Below are 11,944 nucleotides of genomic sequence, written 5' to 3'. Positions count from 1 at the left end.
CAGGAGCTTCTGGGAATAAGGTAGAGAAAGAAAGGATCAAAGGGACGGTCGCGCCAAGAGGGAGAAGGCGAAGCCGCGACCCCAGAGGGACGACAGGCTGGGGAAGCGGCCACGGCCGAGGCCGGGAGAGCGCGGGCAGGGAAGGCCGAGGAGCGGGAGGGGGAGGCCGATTGTCCCGACCTCGCCTCGCCTCGCCTCGCCTCGCCTCGCCTGGCCTCGGAGAAGGCGGGAAAGCAGGCTGCGCCGGGGCTGTCCGGGGCTGCCCCGCAGGGCGCCGACGCGCGCCTCCGAGCTGCAGCCCGCTTAGACGTGCCGCGGGTTGCACGCTCGTGTGCCCTCCGCGGGTCGCGTGTGCGTGTGCGCCCCCGGGCGTGCGAAGGAGGACGACGAGGCCGTAGAACAATGGGGCCGTATCTGGGGATGCTGCCCGGGATGCGGCGGCGGTGGCCTTGCCCGGTTTAGTCCCGGTAGCGGCTTGCCAGCGTGGAGTCCTGGTGCGGGAACCCGCCGAGCACCCGTGGGTGCCGCCCCCCTGTGTCGGAGCAGCGCTGCGGGGCGCACACAGAGCTGACCGCCCCCGTTGCCCCGCGCGCGGCTGGGACTCCCCGTGAGCCCCTTACCGACGCTGCTGCTTTCCCCGCCGTCCTCCTCGGCCACTTTTTTTTTTTTTTTACCTCCTTTTTTTCCCCGTCAGCACTGTTCTCGTCCGTTATTTTTCTCTGTCCACTCCCCCCCCCCCCCACGATGCTCTCCTTTAAAAGCCAACGCGTGATTTGTTTTCAGAGGAAAAACCTCCGAGTGTCCTCTTTGTTCGTAAATGAGATCCGTTTCGATTTGCACGGAGAGAGAGGTGTGTTCGGACTCCCGGCCCTTAGTTGGTGGTATAGCCAGATGTATGTCCGAGAGCAATCCCTGCCAGGCTTCTAGGAACCAGCCAGACGGGTCTGTGGGGGAAGGAACCCGGAGGGCAGCCAAAGGACTGCAAAAGCAGAGAGAGGCAGGAGGTGTGGGGAGGTGAAAGGCTACGTTGCCAGGATGGTTGACAGGCTTTGGCAGAGGATGAATTGAAAAGATCCTGGCAGAGAGCTGGTGGTAAAAACTAGGTAAAGCATTAGTCATTTAATTCAAACTTGGGTTTTCGGCATGTCAAAGAAGTTTAAAGCTTTCTTGCGGAGGCTCACAGCCTAAGCTCAATCTCCTAGGGCCAATGAAAAACTGGTGTCCATAATTTTCAGATGATAACAACGTTCACATTGCTACGCCTGCGGTTCCACGGGAGAATTGTTGCTCTGAAGTGCCTGGAGAAGGCCTGTAATACATCGCAGGAATATATTCCTGGGTAGGAATCCAGGTGCCAGAGAGAACTTTTCAAAAGCCTGTGGAAGCTGCATACCTGCTTGAACATGGCCATTCCAGCCCCGTCAAAAGTGAAGCCCAATCACAGCTACGGTATCTATGTACATATAGATGCATCCCGCCTCTAAAGACTTTGTATTGTCTGGTCACCGGCCCCTACATCTACTAAAAGTTACACGTTTAGATGATCTTAGGGAAGAAGAGAATGGTGATGTGTAATTTTGTTGAATGATATAAATCTAGTCACAGGCCAGGTCTTATTGATACGAACCAGCAGTTTAATTTTCTGACCTAAAGGCTTGTACCCTGTATTTCACAGTAATTCTTTTCAGCTTCATTTCCCTCTAAGACAGACCTGGGTCTAAGCAATTTTCCAAAGAAATTTTCAGGATAAAAAGGAAATGGAGCAATAATAAAGTGAAGTGTTTGGGAAAACTCCATCCATAGAAAAATCATTCTTGAGGACTAAATCAGCTTGGAAAGAAAGAGGTACTGAAGAATTTGTCTCGCTAGATCTAAACAGCAAAACAATTTGTAATCCATAGGAAATCCTTAACTGACTTTTTTTTTTTTAGAATTTTGCTAAACTTTCTCATTTTCATTTAATGATTCTGCTGGAATTAGTCTTTTCTTTTTCAAACGAAATAGTTCTCCTGAATGGAAGCTAAATAATTTCTTTACTCTGCATAACACTGAAAGTCATTAGCCTAAACAGGTGAAAAGGAAATGCATTCTAGCTGTTGAGAAGTAGAAGCCCTCCTCCTGCAAACATACCTAAATACGGAAAGATCAGGATTTGAAAGGAACTCAACTGGCCGCAACTAAAGTAAATAGGATAGTAGGCTGGCCAATACAATTTTGCATATCAACCGACACTGAATACGCTTTCTTCAAACCTTCCAAGCCCAGAATTCCACAATGAATTGTAGAGGAAGAGATTGCCCTTAACCCTAGAGGTGTTGGTATCATTGGAATGTGTCTGTTTACAGGTAACAAAGTAGGTAAACAAATATGATCACCACGTCTAAATCGTCTTCTTTAATCATTCTATGCAAATGTGGACTGGATGAAGTAGGGAAAATAGAAAATCATAACCTTTACTCTAACCACCACCAGTTGCAAATGTGAACCACCATACACGTCACACCCCCATCCTACCATTCTGTATGCCATTTTAAGATCTAGTTGGGAGAAAAATGAGATGGAGATTAAAAGGATTTATAGACTCTTTTAAGTTTTTAAAGCAAAAAAGAATTTTAAAATTATCTAAGCCCCTCAATTTTAATTGGAGAAAATTGTAGGCTAAAAGATGAATGTAAAAAAGGGAAATTTCATAATCTCTACCAAATAGGACATGTCCAATAAAGATTAACTGAATTAATTTCCTAGATGGTTGCCCTTCTCTCAACTGAAAAAAAAAAAGAAAGAAAGAAAAATGGGATTAAAAGATTAAAAAATACCTCTTATTCCTCACCACAAATACCTAGGATGGAATTCTCAGGGCACACTACCCCAAAATATAGCACCTAAAATAGTGACTATTTTAAGCTGAAGGAGTTTGAGAAAATGGCAGAAGCAGGAAAGTCATTCTAAACTATTCTTTTTCTCTTCCTTCTTCTCTAAAACAGGTCATAAAACCCTCCTGTGAGAAGTGCCCTGGGTGGAAAAGAGCATCCTTATCTGTGAAGTTTACAAAGGGCAACCAAGAAGAATCCTAACAGGCCTTGCTAAATTTCTCCCAATTTAGAACAATTACCTCATACTCCTTAACTTAGGATGTTCCTCTACAACTGTTCACCCTTTATCAAACCTAGCACAACAGCACACTGGTCTATTTCTTTGAGTCTTCATTTTCTTATGAAGGCTCCCAAGTTACATCAAATTTATATTAAATAAATTTTGATGAAATAAATTCGTAGGTCCAAGATGGAGTCTCTTCTGCCCAGGAAGCTGGGCCAGTAAATTGAAATTTAGATAAATTTCATGTCCCTGCAAATGCTTCACCAGGCCACAAACTCAATATATCCAATCAGCCAATCCCCAAACACCAAGCCAAACCTGAGCTCTTTACATATTTCCTTGTTCTTTATTGTTTATCCTATAAACGCTTCCTGCCTTCTGCTCCAGTTTGCAGTTCTCTGAATGAAAACTGTCCACTACTTAAGGTGTTAAATAAAATTTGTTTATGTCACCTAAATTGTCTTCTTTAACCATTTTGAAACATTTCGTATGCTTTTCTCCTGATAATTTGTCTTTGTCAACTTAATTCTCAGGCTCAGCCAAGGACCCTAAGAGGGTCAAGGAAAACTTTTTCCTCTACTACACTTGATGAGAGAACAGAGGACTAGATGAGGACAAAGCACAACCCCAGGCACCATATTGACAAGTCCTTGAAACAGGCAGAGTAACATTCTCTGTGGACCTAACTGCCTCGATATTAATACTTTGCTAAGGGCAAAAGGCAATCTTAGACCCCCAGGATCCTGTAAGTCTAATGTATAAAAATTCCTTTAGAAATTTCCTTATCTATAACCCTCTGCCACCCCCCCCCCCCCCAGCAATATACGTGCTGGCAGTCATCACCCAAGCACATGGCCCACTGACACATCTGAAGGGTTTCATGACTCAGGTTTTATTAGATGGTAATAAGTGACCTTTTCCCATCAATAGCTAGCACCCTCAAGGTCCTGCAAACCCGGCTTCCAAAATTCCCTAGAGAGTATGCTATCCTCAAACCCCTCCCAACTCCCAGGTATATAATCAGCCACTCCTCACAGGCCCGGGGCAGCAGCCCTTCCTGCCCATGGGTCCTGTCCCCTGTGCTTTAATAAAACCACCATTTTGCACCAAAGACGTCTCAAGAATTCTCTTTTGGTCATCGGCTCCAGACCTCACCTATATTCCAAAACTTAATCAACTGGCCATACTTCCTTTAGAGTAGAAGTTTAAAATCACCGTATTCATTGGTTCTGCTCAGTATTGCATCCAGCATTTCCATCAAAAGAAACGAATACACCCCCATATCCTCAAGTAACAAAGTTGACAATAACATAGGATTCACCAGTTTAGACTGTTAGCATGCAATTAAGGGCAGATAATATACCTTCTCTCAGCCTTGACTTTCTTTTTGTGAAATGGGAATAGCATTTCGTAAAATGGGAGATAAGTGTAACATTTATAAATTATTTTATACGATGTCAGACACATCTATTATTATGTTTCCTTTAGTAACTCAATATATTTTCGTCATAATCAGATGTATCTAAATCACTATTTTTTAAAGATTTTTTATTTTTTTTAAGATTTATTTATTCATGATAGACATAGAGAGAGAGAAAGAGGCAGAGACACAGGCAGAGGGAGAAGCAGGCTCCATGCAGGGAGCCCGATGTGGGACTCGATCTCGGGACTCCAGGAGCACACCATGGGCCAAAGGCAGGCACTAAACCGCTGAGCTACCCGGGCTGCCCTAAAGATTTTTTAAATATGTTCATTGGAGAGAGCCAGCAAGAGCAGTAAATTGAAGCGAGAGGGAGGGACAGAGGGAGAGGGAGAAGCAAACTCCCCGCTGGACTGGGAACCCTGCACGAAAGCTCCAAGCTCGAGGCTTGAGGCTTGGATCCCAGGACCCCGGGATCATGATCTGAGCAGAATGCAGATGCTTAACTACTGAGCCACTCAGGTGCCCCCTAAGTCACTATATTTTATTCAACATACATCACAGATTTATTAACTAATTGAGTTAATGAGTTCATACACTAATGAGTTCAGTTAATGAACTTACTGGTTTTTTTTGTTTGTTTGTTTTTTTAAAGATTTTATTTATTTATTCATGATAGTCACAGAGAGAGAGAGAGAGGGGCAGAGACACAGGCAGAGAGAGAAGCAGGCTCCATGCATCGGAAGCCCGACGTGGGATTCGATCCCGGGTCTCCAGGATCGCGCCCTGGGCCAAAGGCAGGCACCAAACCGCTGCGCCACCCAGGGATCCCTGAACTTACTGTTAAGGAGGAAAAATGTTTAGTCTCTTAATGGGGCCCATGAATTAAACTAACAAAAGGTAGATTAACAGGAGAAAAGGCACACAATTTTATTAATATTTATTTGTATGCGAGTTCACAGAAAAGAAGTATAAGTCAAAAAACCACTTCAACTCAGAAGCTTATACGCCCTTCTTAATAAATGAAAAAGGATTTGGGCTTTCAGGGATGCTAAATTGCAGGGATTGCTCACTTGTCTCCTGTGCCCAAAACCAAACTGTGCAGGTGGGATCTTCCTCAAAGGGAAATTTATTAGGGGAAGAACTTGTCTGGCATCTGTTAATTCTCACTCACCTTCAGCTCAAAATAATCTTTATGCCAATGTGTATATTTTGGCGTGGCATATTCCCCTTTATTACTATCATAAGAAAAGAGTATATTCCCTTCCCTGTGTACAAGATTTACCTCCTTGGAGGGCTACCTGGCTCTGTCAGAAGAACATGCACCTCTTGATCTCGGGGTTGTGAGTTAAAGCTCTAGGTTGGGTGTAGAGATTGCTTTAAAAAAAATGACCAGGATCCCCAGGTGACTCAGTGGTTTAGAGCCTGCCTTAAACAACTGAGTTGTTACAGCAGCAATAGAAAACTAACACATAAGGTAACCAATATTTCAAAACGCAGGAGCTAATTTTAGGCCTTTTCTGCTGCCTGAAGTCCAGCCAATTGCCAACTTCAATACTCCTTTGTATGCTAACAACAGGAGAATGTATTTTATCACATGCTTGGACTAATCAATGAATAAGTGCCCAGGAATCATTTTGAGTGGCAGCTTTTCAATTCTGTGAAAATGATATTAAAGTATAATTTTCAAAAAGGTAGAATCATAAGTCTCCTACAAATGTAAAGTGAACATGTGTCAAAGGTTTTGTATAACTTGTTAAGTAATGAAAGAACCAATGAGACATTAAAATCAGCTCAAAGTTCACTTGAGAAGCTGGGTGTTTACAGTCAATTTAATAAAGGAATGTTAGAGAAGATTGCTGGGTTGGATACAAAACTGGTTAATGGTTCCTATTGAACCATGAATCATAACCTTAAGGATTATTTTTTCCTTCACTAGATCGGAAGTATTTGCATCTATGAGTTAATCTCTGCCTCTTTACAGTTGTAAAGTAACCCAGTCAATAGGAAACCAGAGACACAAACCCAGTCCTAAGCTGAAAGGACACATAGTAACTTCTTCCTTCATTTCTAACTTTTGGGTAATCTTTTTGACATCTATAAATCTGAGTAAGAAATTGTTAGAGTTGTCAGAATCAGGGAGAATGGATCTCCCTGTCAAAGCATTCTGCCTGGGGCACCTGGGTGGCTCAGTCAGTTAAGCACTCTTATCATGTTCTCAGGGTCCTGAGATCAAGTCCCACATCAGGCTCTGCACTGAGTGGGGAGTCTGCTTGTCCTTCTACCTCTCCCTGTGCTTCTCCTCCCCACCACCCCACCTCCTACTCATGCTCTCTCTCAAATAAATAAATAAAATCTTTATTAAAAAAAAACAAACACTCTGCCTGGGTTTCCTTCCTGATTGCATTCTAGAGATATGTATGAGAGACCACCAATAATCACAGGAAATCTGCTCCTCAGACTTGCCCAGCTAAGATAATGGCAATCCCAGTTATCTAGGCAAAAAACTTTAGAATCATCCGTGACTGTTCTCTTTAGTTCATACCCTATATCTAATTCATCTGTGTATTCAGTATTCACCAAAAATAGTTTGAGGGCCTACAATGAGACAGCCATTTCTTTCCGCCATGAACATCCATTAGTAGACAAAACAGACAAAAATTCTTACCCTCATGGAACTTGCACTCTAGTGCGGGGGGTGGGGGGTGGGCGCAAAGGGAATAATAAACATAAGTAAAATCCATAATCTGTAGAATGTTACGATGACAAGTACAAAGGAGAAAAATATTAAATAGCAAGCAGTTGGGAGAATTGGGGGGATGTAGCTTAGAATTTAAGTAGCATTGTCAGGGAAGACCTCACAGACAAGATAGTAGTTAAGATCTGAAGGGAGTGAGAGGCAGTCCTGTTTCTATTTCCTCTAGGCAGAGGGATCATATGCCAGTGCATTAGAGGAACGATGGAGTTCAGGACACACTGAAAATGTGTGTCCTGAACCCCAAAATGTAGCACCTTGGCATACTGATTATTTTCAGCTGAAGGAGTTAGAGGGAACAGCAGAAATAGAAATGTCATCTGACCCTCTCCTAAACCTTCTTCCCTGAAATAAGTCATAAAAGCCTAATGTGAAAGGTGCCTTCCCTATACGTGGAGGCAAGGAACATCCTTAGCTCCAAAGATAAAAGAATGGCACAAAGAATCTGAACAGCACATGCTGAGTTTCCCCCAATTACTTCATACTCTTGATCATACCATATTTCTCCTCAACTATCTGCTCGTCATCACACCTGGCATAAAAATACTCAAGCTTAACCATTTCTTTGGGTCTTCATTTCCTTACGAAGGCTCCTTTGTCACATCAAAATGAAATTAAATAAATTTATCTGCCTTTCTTCTGTTATTCTGTCTTTGTCATTTTGGCTTTTAGACCCAGCCAGAGACCCTAAGAGAGATAAGCAGCCACCGTGCTGGTGCAGAGCCTGGAGATCATGACCTAAGCCAAAATTAAGAGTCCCTCTTTCAACCAACTGAGTCATCCATGTCCACCTCCAAGCTTTTTTGTGTAAAGATAGACCCTAGTGATTATCCTAAAGAAAATATGTAGAACTGCATAGTATTCCCTTGTATATATATATTGAATGGACATTTTTGTTATTATACAATATAGATATATTGATGAACATTTTAGTTATTTGTAATATTTTATAATCACAATAGCCTTAAACATGTATAGTACAGGGGATCCCTGGGTGGCTCAGCGGTTCAGCACCTGCCTTTGGCCCAGGGTGCAATCCTGGGGTCCCGGGATCGAGTCCTGCATCGGGCTCCCAGCATAGGGCCTGCTTCTCCCTCTGCCTGTGTCTCTGCCTCTCTCTCTCTCTATGTCTACCATGAATAAATAAATAAATAATCTTAAAAAAAAAAACATGTATAGTACATATAGATGCAAGCATAACTATAAAATAAGTTCCTTAATGTGTTGCTATTCAGTCAAAATATGTGTATGTTTTATATTTCAATGACTATTGTAAGACTATAATCCATAACAGTTATGTCTGTATTTTCTTTCCTTTTTTAAAGATTTTATTTTTTTAAGTAATCCTTATACCTAAGGGGGGACTTGAACTCATAATCCTGAGATCAAGGGTTACACACTCTACTAACTGAGCCAGCCAGGCATCCCAGTATGTTCTTAAGTGGGTGAACTAATGCTGGTAGCCAGAATTAGACATAATCCTGGACCCCTTTTATAGAGAAGAGTCAGGGTAGGGATGGCATGTGAAAATGTCATTCATGCTGTTGCAGTAAAATGGTTAAAAACTTCTACTTAGATGACTTCTTATCGAGGCCTGCCTTGTGATTTTATAGTTGTCTTTTTCTATCCTTTAAATTTTTTCTTTCTGCCTTTCCAATCCTCCATACACACATGCACCTATCCACTCACCTATCAGACACACACACACACACACACACACACACACACACAACACAGAACATGTCTCCTATGGACTCTTGTTAACTAAAGATAAGCTGTAGTTCCCATAGAAAGATGACCTATTATCAATACAATACACAGTTTTGATGTTTTTTGTTTGTAGCAATAAATTTATGCTGAACTTATGTCAATATCATATATTTATAAGATGATGGCTAGGGTTAGAAGTATATTATTTGAACATAAATGAATTTTCTGCACATAAACCAAAAATTTCAGTTTTTATTTATTTGAGTAATCTGTACATCCCACATGGGGCTCAAACAACCCTAAGATCAAGAGTCACATGCTTTTCTGACTGAGCCAGCCAGGCACCCCATTGTGAAATTATTGAATGAAAAAGCAAGCCTGAATGGATTCTAGCATCAAGAATATTAATTGGAAATTTGAAAGTATTGCCTCCAGGATGTATCTAGGTGTGTTCAGCTTTAATAATTCTACACTTTATTGATAGATTCAACCATTTTCCCCAAAAGTTTAAACTGGACATATAAGTAAAGAGAAGTTTAGAATTTTTTTTAAGTTTAGATTTTTGAAGCCATAAACTATGATATCATTTGATTAGTCATTGTGTCCTTCATTTTGTATTGAGAACAATTTAAAGTAATTCAAGTAGAGAAAGCAACATTGTCGATCCTATGTGAGATGTGGCTTCTGTAGCCTAACAACTTGTTAAGTCTTGTTAAATGGGGCTATTTTACTATCACAAAGGTAGTCTGATTTTTTAACTTTTAAATGTGTAGGGGAGGAAAAAAACTTTCTTCTACTCTATTAAGTTCTGTAGTTGGGGCCTGTGGATAGATTGACAAAAGACAGATTAACAGAAGAAAAAAAAATTTTTTTTCATACAGAAGGAATGGGCATCATAGGAAAGAATTGAAAATCCAAAAAGCAGTTAGAAATGTGACTCTGTCTACCATTTTAACAAAGGGCAAAAAATTTGTGGAGAAGTGATAAGACAAAGAAAAAAAGGGTTAAGATTTCTAGGACTGGTAAACTGTGAGAAGATAAATATATGAGGGAACTAATGGAAAATAAAGGTGACCTTAGCGAGGCTTGTTTGTGCAAACGTATCTCAGTGCTGCATCTCTCTTATTGTGTCTGGTGGTTAAACATCTGTTCTCCTTTTCTTGGTGTGGGAGAGGGGAGGAAGACACCTTCACAAAGGGAAATTTATGCCCTGATTTTAGACAGGGAGAGGGGAAGGGTAGAAAGTTTTTCTTGCATCTGCTCTTTCTAAATTGCCTTTAGCTCAAAATAATTCTTATGCCAAAGTGGCATATTTTGGAGTGGTATAGATATATTCTAATTCACTTCAGATGCATCATTCATAAAACCTGGGTTCATATACCTAAACCTGTAATTCTTTTTTTAAAAAAAAAAAAACCCTGTAATTCTTTGCACAAACATAACGACCTGCAGAAAATTAATAGATATTTCCCATTATTTAATTATTTACTTTGTTCAACATACTGTGCTATAAACATTATGGATGCACTGAGATGAACAAAAATATTCATTCCTTTCAAGGAATTAATATAACTGGGTAACAAAGTCAGGAATATACATTATTTAAGTCTGTTATTGCAGTTAAGAGCATAAACTTTAAGGATACAAAAACACAGATTCGAAGGGATACATACATCCTGATGTTTATAACAGTATTATCAACAATAGCAAACTATGGAGAGAGCACAAATGTCCACTGACTGATGAATAGATAAAAAAGATTTAAAAATGGATATATATATAAATGGAATATTATATATATAATATATATAAAGTATATGGAATATAATTGAATATAATGGAATATTACATATATATAATGGAATATTAGCCATCAAAAGAATGAAACCTTGTCATTTGCAAACGCATGGATGGAGCTCGAGGGTATTATGGTAAGTGGAATAAGTCAGTCAGAGAAAGACAAAGACTATATGATCTCACTCATATTTGGAACTTAAGAAAGAAAACAGGTGAACATATGGGAAAGGGGAACAGAAAAAAAGGAGAGAGGGAAATAAACCATAAGGGACCCTTGATGAACTGAGGGCTGATAGAGGAAGGAGGGTGGGTGATAGGCTAGATGAGGGATGGGTATTAAAAGAGGGCACTTGTGATGAGCACTGGGTGTTGTATGGAAGTGATAAATCACTGAATTTTACTCCAGAAACCAATATTGCCCTATATGTTAACTAACAAAATTTAAGTATGAAAAAAGAATCAAATAAAACACTTTATTTTATTTATTTTTTTTTTTTTAAATAAAAGACTTTAATAAGAAAAATTAAAAGGCATGAACTTTGAAATCTAGGTTCAGATTCTGGTTCTGCTACTTGCTAGCTCTGCCACTTACTTGGTCCTATGCATGTAACATAACCTGTGTAAATCTCATTTTCCTTATCTGTAAAATGAAGCCTCTACCTACTTTCAAGGTTGTTGTGAAAATTAAGTGAATAATGAGTACAATTCAGATAGCCCGTTGATTATCCTTGGTAAGCATTGAAAAAAAATATTGGAATTGTGGTTATTATTAACAACCAGAGTGTAAAGCAGGTTGTGATAAGGACTCTCTAAGATTTTACAGACTCAAGATATTAATGTCCCCCTAATCTGGTCTCCAAAAGAGTTGCTCTTCCTACGATAAAGTAACAAATAATATCTGTAGTAGGGTTTGGTCAGAATACGGAGGAAACTCCATATGGAATTTGGTCAGAGGGAAACTCTTAAAGAATCCTTTCTGGATCAAACTGACCAAAAGACAATTTTTTTTTTTTAAGATCTTATTTATTTATTCATGAGAGACATAGAGACAGAGAGAGGCAAGACACAGACAGAGGGAGAAGCAGGCTCCCTGCAGGAAGCCTGATGAAGGACTCAATCCCTGGTCTTCAGGATCAGGCCCTGGGCTGAAGGCAGCGCCAAACCAC

At 40.5% G+C, this 11,944-nt stretch overlaps 1 long non-coding RNA gene across 2 annotated transcripts; it reads left to right on the top strand.

Moving 5' to 3' along the window:
- Positions 1-856: 856 nt before the first annotated feature.
- On the top strand, positions 857-3,547 carry LOC111092831. 2 transcript variants are annotated; one of them, XR_005379824.1, is made up of 3 exons: positions 857-1,103; positions 1,236-1,449; positions 2,985-3,547. It is a non-coding gene; the product is annotated as an uncharacterized LOC111092831 (long non-coding RNA). The 2 variants fall into 2 exon arrangements; XR_005379823.1 differs by having other exon boundaries at positions 857-1,449.
- The last annotated feature ends 8,397 nt before the right edge of the window (positions 3,548-11,944 follow it).

The sequence above is a fragment of the Canis lupus genome, chromosome 27, assembly GCF_011100685.1.
Source record: "Canis lupus familiaris isolate Mischka breed German Shepherd chromosome 27, alternate assembly UU_Cfam_GSD_1.0, whole genome shotgun sequence".
NCBI classification, from domain to species: domain Eukaryota; kingdom Metazoa; phylum Chordata; class Mammalia; order Carnivora; family Canidae; genus Canis; species Canis lupus.
Note: the sequence above shows the minus strand (reverse complement) of the source record. Positions and strands in the feature narration are given on the sequence as shown.